Below are 7,682 nucleotides of genomic sequence, written 5' to 3'. Positions count from 1 at the left end.
CTCTGATAGCAAGCGGTACTACGATGACTTCATGTACTTAATAATAAAATATGAGCCTTTAACTCAAAATAGTGTCACTATTATAAAAACCGGAAAAATACTTTTATAATAAAACAAACAAGCATATACATAACCAAAACTTCCTACTCAAATAATTTATACATATTATATACATACAAATCATATAACTCCTATCCCTCTTACAAAATTATAATATTAATGGCGAGGAAAGAATAAATAATAACTGAACTAATACATCCATATCGCATAAGCTGGACTCAAAAATTCTTCATGAGATTTTTCGTCTGTTCCCTGAAAGGAGAAGTCTGTAGGGGGTGAGAACATCATCCTCGAAAGGATTCTCAGAAGAGGGTTTTGAGAGTTTTCGTAAGAAGATATTATAATTAAAAACTATTTTCAAAACATAGTGGTTATCAATTTGTTATTCAAATCTAAGATTCATATTTCTCTTACAAAAATTCCATATAAAATAACATTTTAACCAAAACTTATCTCTAATCCAGTCAATCATGGCCTCCGGCCCAAACATAACCAAATCTTGGCCTCTGGCCCAAATAAAAATAATTCACCATCGAAACTCAATCTCAACATAATCAATCACAAACACAATCAAATTCAAGGCAAACACATATACAGAACAGTTACCAGTTAAACAAAATTTATCAAACAAGCAAACTAAAACACTTAAGCACACCCAAACAAAGCACACAAATACAACATGATGTACGTCTATCCCTAACGCATGTAATGAGCTCATTTGTCAGTTTCGACTCGCACCCGATGCAATCCGACTCTCAAGTCAGATAAGGTATTCCAGCGGCATAACCTCTGCAAGGTCCCAAACCTTTGCAGGCGTTGATTCTTCAGCTGAAGTATGCTGAACATAACCTCTGCAAGTACTTGCAGGCACTGATTCTCCAGCTGAAGCATGTGCTCCTTTCTCCTGGAAGCCATTCCATATACACGGGCATCCCCGCACAATCATTCACACATAAAGCCCACGACTTAACATTTTCACATCAACACCTTAACCACTTACTTTCCGTCACCCTCTCGTGACCTTTTAATCATTTCATAAATCACACGTGTCGTGTTCTCTTTTCCATTTCTTTCTTCTTCTTAACAAACCGAACTCAAATCATAACTTATAACAAAATTTCTCCTCAAAAGATTGAATTTAAAACATACTTTTCTTAATAAATCGAATTGAAAACAAGACTCTTTCCATAATAATTTGAAATCAAATAATATTCTTAAAATCATATTTCCTTTTAAATAAGCTTTAAACAAAGTTTTAAAGTTTTATAAGAATTTCGGCAGCACCTCCTCTAAAATTCGGACTTTGCCACCCTTCTCGGTTCTCATCCAAACCATTTTCTCAAATCTTTTTCAACAGGCTCAAAACCAAATCATTTTCCAAATAAACATAAAATTCAGATTTCTAACTATCAATTCATTTGTAATGTCAAATCGCTTCCAAAATCAAATCATTTTTGATAAAGCAGCAAGAAACCAAATCCAATCGTTTTGAATAAATTATTATCACAACCACACCAAACTCAACTTAATAAAATAAACGAAATCCAAATATTCAAACCATCAACTAAGTGATTTAAAATTTAACCAACTTTCATTTACTCAATTAAGATCCACAATCTCCAGCCACCTCAATCAGTTAATAGCTCAATCAAGCAAACAATTTCATTACACCAAATAATTCAATTCAATCCACAACATTTACGTAATCATAGAATAAATATATTTTTCGCTTTAATATCAATTTATAACAACTCTTAGATGTAAAATAAATTTAGGAAAACACCCTTACCTCAATTGTCGAAACCAAAAAGCTATAAAATGCATCAAAAGTCCCTTTTCTCCTAGCACGCAGTAGCGGCAGCTTCAATCACGACTCGAGATAACTGGAAGTCGACCCTACGTTACAAAAACCTCAGAAACTCTAATAGGCTATAACATAATATTTATTTCAAGAGGCTCAAGAATGAAATGCTTACCGAGGAGACAAGGATTCCACCGGCGGTTACCGGAAACAACGGCTGTGGTGGCGGTGCCAGCAGCGGACGACAGAACACACGGCAGTGACTGCGAACCCAGTACGGCTTCCTCCTCTCCATTGCATTCTGGGCCTCCAGCGATGACATGCACAACGACAGCAACGGCCTCCATCTGCATCAGCGGCGGTAACTGGCGCAACAGCGGTGGCTGGATGCAGCTCCTCTAGCTCACGTCTTCGGCAGCGGCAACTCTCCCTCCTCACGTGGTTCTCTCCTTCAGCTCCGGTCTTCCCCCGCGTCGGTGACGATGGCTCCATCACCGGTGATTATTATAAAATTCTCTAAAAAAATATAATCTTAAATAAATAGAATAAATCGTAAAATAATTTATTATTAAATTTTCAAAAATATGGGGTCTTATAGGATCTGATGCTATGATGGAATAATATGTTAGGTAATTTCCTAAATTCACATATGAATAAATTGAAAGAAATATTGAAACTACATCTTTTTTAAGAAAATAATGAACATACTTAATTTCTCTTAATTCTTATGTACATCAATATTCTATGTCAATTATTAATTCCTTGATATATATGGTAAGCCGTTTGGAGCAATTTACATATATGTGATTTATAGGTCTACTTAATTTGTTGGTATTTTTTATCTCCAATAATCAAATCAGATTTTATTTTTATTAGAGTCCATAAATAGTAGTAGCTACATTCCATTAGAAATTAAAGATTTCTTTGCCTCTTATCAGAGAAAAGCAGCAACATGTTATATAAGTTTTTAATTTGTTTTCAATTTGAAGACAGTCTATATAAGACTAGGCCTAAGGTAAAACTGAATTTTGATTTGTTAATAAACAACAGAAGATAGATCTCTACCTTCTCTTTGATTCTTTCTTCTTGTATGATTTTAATTTTTTGCATTATATTCTTTGTTCCAGAACTTAGACTAAGTTCATTTAAACATGTGCACATGATATGAAATGAAAAACAAGATCTAATATAATATCCATAATCTTCTAAATTTTGAGTGAGTAATGTTAGTGTGCCTATTTCTTTTAGAACACTCAAAGTTCACATAAATATGCACATATAAAAGTATATAACATGAATTAAAGCAAGATATGTTATCAAAATGTTTGGTTTGAATATAAGTATTTTACCCCTGTATTTGTACTTAGGTTCTGTAGCAAAAAAAAATGTGTTGCTTTATGTATCGAAAAATGGATGCACAAGCTTTATGTATGATTTGTATTATGTATTGCATACTTGAATTGATTTACAAAGTTTAAATGTCTTCTAACTAAATATTTTAATGGTTTTTTCTTTTTTTTTCTTACAGAATGGATCCCAAATAGAAGATGAGAGTTATTGCTTACTTGATTTTACATTTTGAATTAATGAATGACTTTATGGTTAAGTTGTTAATGATTTGCTATGTTTTGATTATATTGCAATTGAGAAAAAAGAAAAGAAAATAGAATGATAGTTATAGTAGGCAAGTAGTAAGGGATGTTAGTGTCGATAGGATTATTTATTTTAGTGATCTAGCATGTATAGAAAATACAAGAATGGATAGGCGTACCTTTCATGCATTGTGTAACATGCTTAAAGAAGTTGAAAGGTTAGAACCAAGTAGGAATATGGGTGTAGAAGAAATGGTTGCCATGTTTTTACATATTATAGCATATGACGTCAAAATTAGAGTAATAAAGAGACAATTTGTGAGATCTGAAGAAAGAATTAGTAGGCGGTTTAATGATGTATTGCTTGCTATTTTGAGATGTCATAATCTCTTACTGAAGAAACCTGTAACACTCTACCACACAGAGCTTTACACCTAAGATGCAAAACAGAGGTGGCGAGATGCTACAACCTCTAAAAATAAAATTTATTATATAATATAGTGAAAAAAGTTTATAACTAGAAGCCTTTGAAGAAAAGGATAAAACAAAAATTGTTAAGTCGAACAGCGTAACGCTCACGAAGCGATAAAGCAGATGGCGCAAGGTAGAACAAGCTAAGGAGTTAATATACCAAGAGTTCAAAAATACATGTAACAAAACCCAAGACTCGGCTCACGAAGATAAATCGGTCCGAGCACATAGTTATACATATATGGATATATATATAGGAAAACCTAAAAGAAAACCCAAAATACAGAGTTACAAAACCTGAATCTCTAAAAATCACCTCCAAGAGGAATTAATACAACATATATATAATATGTGGAGATAATAAGTATCTAAGCAAATACAAAAAATAAAAATAAACCCAAAAGATAAAGATCTTCGCAACATCAGAAGCTTCCAACATGCTTCAGCGAGGTGCTGCCTGTCCTGCATCTGAAAACCACAAAACCCGCATAGGTGAGAACCGGAGGTTCTCAGTATGGTAACAGTGCCCATATATCTAACATATAATGTCCTGGGAAGGCTGAAGGCAATCCTAGAACTTTCAACGGATAATTAAAGCTTAAAACATAACTAAACCATAAAGATAAAACAGGCAACTAGCTAAGGGTCTTCAAAGCTATCTAAAACTCCCCTTTCCAACTCCTCCAAACCTTCCAACCACCAACGGAACCAAATGCAACAAATACAATTATTACAAACAGAGAAATCACAAATAAGATTCAAATAGATCAGATAATCAAGTAGCATTTAATTATGCAATCACTTAGGCAATCTAAACAAGACATATAGATGCATATGATGCATGCCTGTCCTAGTCGCTGATGAGTCTCATCTGTCGGTGGCAAAGCCAACCCGACATGTCCTGGTAGCTAACCATTGGACAGAACACCAAACACGGAGCAACGCCACAACCCTTGCATCTTACCCGCAGACCTGGATCAGGGGACAACTTCACCCTGCCTCTTACCCAGGCAGTGTTACATTTTTGGCCCAGAGCAAGCGGCAACAGAACACAGCCCTTGCGTCTTACCCGAAGCCTTGGACTTTCCCGGAGCAAGTGGATAGCATCACTGCATCTTACCCGAAGTCACATACAGAAACACACTTTCATTATCATTACCATTCATTCATTCATCCACTCATTCTTAATTCATACCCGGAGCAAGTGGATAACACCACTGCATCTTACCCGATGTTCTCGCCTCTTACCCGGAGCAAGCGGTTAACACCACTGCGTCTTATCCGGAGGCACATCACAATCAATCTCGATTTCATTATCTTTATATCTCATTCATAATCATTAATAACCAATGCATAATCATCCTTTACACACAGCCATTCGGCTCATATCATACACAACACTCCACCATCCTCCTTAATAACTCATAACATCATCATTAGTCATAACTCCTCATTATATCCCCTTTCTTCATCCACAAGTTATCCTCTTCCCTAGCTTCCTCTCATCCACTAGGCATTTTATATTGATTTCAGATTTAAAGGATGAAAATAGGGGTTTATAAGCATGCAACAACGTCTTGGAAGGTTACAAGCTTGTTGGGAAAGTGAAAGACTTAAAAACAAAAGCTTTATAAAAGAATAGGGTCGTGTGCGTACGCACAGAGCTGTGCGCACGCACAGAAAGAAAATTTTCCATTGTTGAGTGCGCGCACAAGGCGTGCCAGTGCCATCAACAGAACGTCATTCCCAACGTGTGTGTCTGCACAGGGCTGTGCGCACGCACAGCTCGCAAAACGTCATTGATTGTGTGCGCGCACAAGACGCGCTAGCGCTCCTAGCCATAGCCACTTCCCTGTGTGTGCGTACACACAAGTGTGTGTGTGTGCACAGGTTCAGAAATCCACAGGGTGTGCATGCGCACACAAACCAGAAATCACAAATTCTGTAGAATTCACAGAATTCAGATTTCAGGACCCAAATTTCAACGATCATATCTCTCTTCACAGAATTCAGTTTTCCACAAAATTTAAACCATTTTAAAGCTTGTCAAATTATCTTTCAATTGATATAAAATGCATTAAATTTAAAAAATGGTAGCTCAAGATATGATCCGTTGAAGTTCATCAAAAATTCATTCTTACACAATTTCACTAAATCCTCAACTTATCACAATTTCCAACCAAAACTAAACCTAAGCCACACCAAGCTCCAATATACTTCGTAACATACCTTTTGTGCCACAAATAACCCTTTTACACCAATCAAAACTCAACCATTCACATCAAGCATATCCCAACTCCCCAATCCAATCCACAATTCAATAATTCAATCTCAACACACATTCAACATTCAATTTCAACAACATTTAATATCTCAAATTTTCACAACATACAAAACACTTCATCAATTTCTTATGACAATTTCATCATCAATTTCACCATCATCATGGTACTAACAACAACTCCATTTCACTAACCATCAAACATACACCAAGGCATACATATCTTGCATACAAAATCTCATCAAAACTCCAAAATCACTAACCACATACATAATAATGCAATCCATCTCAACCATTCCACACATCAACAATTCAATCTCTATCCTAGGGTCACTAGCCCAAGTTTTCACATTACATTATATTTTAGATACATGAAACCAAAACCATACCTTAGCCGATTCCCCGCTCAACCCGGAACACCTCTAATCTTCACTTTCCTCAAACCTTCAAGGCTCCAACACCATTCAAATGGACCTTCCAGCACCAAAAGCCCACTCCAAGCCTTTCCAAGACTTCAATCAAGCTCCAATTTGACAATTTAAACTCTAATTCAACATAAACTCAACTAGTTCATACAATTGAGAAACTTTTAACACTAGGGCACATGAAATTGGACGAACCACAAGGGTTTAGAGTTTCCTTACCTTATCCAAGGATTAAAGAGGCTAGACTAAGCCTTCCCTTCAAGCTATTTGGATCCTATAACATCAAAGAGCCCAAAATCTCAATACTTTTTATCCAAAAATTTGAATTCAAGGGATGAGGAAACTGAACTGAAATCATGTCTTACCTCTTGAATAAAGTTATGGGCTTTGTAGAGTTTGACGCTGTGGTCACGTGGCCGTAAACGGTGCGTCAATCGGAGCTCCGGATCAAAAGTTATCAAAGATTGAAGCTAACCAAGGGTTTATGTTTTTGGAAGTGTTCCTCTCTTCCATGGCTGCCCAGCAGCATGTTTAGCACGCAAGAAGGGAGAGAGAAGATCTGAACTCACTTTATTAAGTGAGTGGGTGGGGCCCACGGCCCGGTTTGGGTTCGGTTCGATCAGTTTAGTCCGTTCGGCTCAATCTTGGGCCGATTTCTTGAAAATTGGTGTCAAAATTCTCGTTTTAATTTTCTCTAGCACTTTAAACCATAAAAATTACATTTTTAATTCTCTAGAATAAATTTTAATTTGTGGGTTAATTATTCATTAATTAATCGGGTTTTACAAAACCTCAACCACTTAGCCAGGATAGAATGGATGAACGATGGAAATGGTTCAAGGTAATTTATCTTATTAATATTATTAAACCTAATATGCTTGGTGTGCTTTAGTATTAAGTTAATTGATTTTTTTTGCATTTTAGAATTGCCTAGGAGGCTTAGATGGTACTCATATCAAAGTCAATGTCCTTGAGGCTAATAAGCCTAGATATCGAAATAGAAAAGGTGACATAACAACCAATGTGTTTGGAGTGGTTGCTGTAAATTCTCT

At 35.9% G+C, this 7,682-nt stretch overlaps 1 long non-coding RNA gene across 1 annotated transcript; it reads right to left on the bottom strand.

Moving 5' to 3' along the window:
- Nucleotides 3,475–7,467, bottom strand: LOC110268248. Its single transcript, XR_002356375.1, has 2 exons — nucleotides 7,422–7,467; nucleotides 3,475–3,856 (listed from the first exon to the last, which is right to left on the bottom strand). It is a non-coding gene; the product is annotated as an uncharacterized LOC110268248 (long non-coding RNA).

This window comes from Arachis ipaensis, chromosome B10, assembly GCF_000816755.2.
Source record: "Arachis ipaensis cultivar K30076 chromosome B10, Araip1.1, whole genome shotgun sequence".
In the NCBI taxonomy this organism is placed as follows: Eukaryota; Viridiplantae; Streptophyta; class Magnoliopsida; order Fabales; family Fabaceae; genus Arachis; species Arachis ipaensis.
The sequence above is the reverse complement of the archived record's forward strand: the minus strand, read 5'-3'. Positions and strand labels throughout refer to the sequence as shown.